Source organism: Hetaerina americana, unplaced genomic scaffold (genome assembly GCF_022747635.1).
Source record: "Hetaerina americana unplaced genomic scaffold, ioHetAmer1.1.p SCAF_1, whole genome shotgun sequence".
Classification (NCBI taxonomy): domain Eukaryota; kingdom Metazoa; phylum Arthropoda; class Insecta; order Odonata; family Calopterygidae; genus Hetaerina; species Hetaerina americana.
In genome coordinates this window covers 51,620,668-51,622,627 of record NW_027286069.1, presented here as the reverse complement: position 1 = coordinate 51,622,627, position 1,960 = coordinate 51,620,668, and positions in this window count along the sequence as shown.

The window sequence follows — 1,960 nt, the reverse complement described above, 5'->3', positions numbered from 1 at the left end:
GTTACACTCCAACGAATATGGAAACAGAGGAATTTTCTCCGCCAGATGTCACCAGTTTCTATGCATTAAAGTAGCCAGGGTGTTTTGGCGGCATAAACATTACCATTACATATACTGTTTAGTAAACCCAATTAAGGGTTTGAATTAAGGTTTCTGGAAACCCAATTGGAAAGAAAATTCTCTGCTGAGTAACGCTTATAATATACTTAATGATAATGCTTCCTTGATTTAAGATGATTTTTTGTTGACTTATATTTCATTGACTTATATATCATTTTGACGCTTATTTTGTTTTCATCGTTAATCCCTGCATAGCAGTCTAAAAATGTTCTCCAGCATTTTTATCACGATTATGTACATTCATGATTACTGCTGAAGATAATTAATGCCATATTCGAGATGGGCACCCTGAACTTCATTATAAGGATGAATGACAGAAGACGAATATACAACAAACCTAAGTGTTGCTTATTTGTTAATAATAATGAATTGTGAAATGTAGCGATAATGATCACTTTACAATACCTACATGCACTAAGGTAATACTGTCTGGTTGAACGCTTTTGGCCCGGACCTGCGCAGGATGATGCATGAGCGGGGGAATTTTGGCTAGTGAGGGATAGCGGAAGGGTGGGAGAAAAGCCTCGGACACCCTCTTATCAGTGCAGCCAACGGTGGGAATAGGATTCGGGGACAGCTTTTAATATATCGCCTAGAGCACACTTGAGTATTGCTATCAGCCAACAGATTTTTGTATATGAATAATTTTTTACACTAAATTAACACCATTCTCTCAATATTTTTAAAACTGAAGGAAATTAATAAGCCAAAAACGAGTTTATTTATTTTTAAATATGTTTATGTATTTCAATCAAAAAGCTACCATAATAACTGTCCCCTTCATTGCTAACATCAGTTTCTTCTTCATCAATTATAATTTCAGTATGAAAACTGATCAAAGCAACTTAATTTCCAATAAATGTGCTTTCCACTTCTTCCTTCTTGCACATACGCTTCTCCTCTCTTCCGCTCCAATACACTGGCAATTTTCTTAAACTATCCTTTTAACTTTTTGTGATTTGAAGGAAATATTATGTAATGTCACCCACTTTTTTATTATCCCACAAACATTTTGTTTGGAAGGAACCTGTCCACTTCGTAATTTTTGCATTCCCTTACCTTTTCAACTTTTTCTAATTAACGAAAATATATTGTATTTATGCGTAACCTACAAATACCCTATCTGTAAATTAAACCAACCTTATAAATAAACAATAGAATATTAAATTTTGCTAACCAAGAAACGGAAATAATCTTCGAAAATGATGCTAACTATACACCGAAGATAAACTATCTAAAAACTTAAATACACCTTAAGGAGAAAAAACAAAGCTAGCTAACTAAAACATAAAACTAAAGACGAAGGTTGAAAAAGCAGCGATGTTGGCAACGAGGCCACAGTGAGGTCTCGTGAGAGAATGAAACTTTCACCAACACCCCCACCCTACGCACCCTTCTTGGAAAGGGTACCCGTTAGGCCCAAAACTTGTTTCTGAGCATGGGCCACAATCTTTCAACCAAGCTATACTTTATTCCAATATTCCTTCGCATCACCCAGAATAGCTGCAAGTAACATGAAGGAAACATTGGAAAAATTGTATCAGTCATATAAGTCAATAATGGAAATTTACTTGATTACATATAATAAAAATATCTGTTTCTATCTTCCGTAGTCGCTTGTAGAAATCCTAATTCATCATTTTTCGCGGTAAAAATGACATCTTAAATTTATTGGCAACATACTTGATCTCATTGATATTATTGTCAAGATCTCCCCGATCGTAGTATATTGGAGAATATAATGCATGTTCAACGTAATCCCAGAAGATACCTGTTGGCAATTTATGCAAGATATTTAACTTTAACGATAAATTATTGCTAAAGCTGGAGTTGTTGCAAT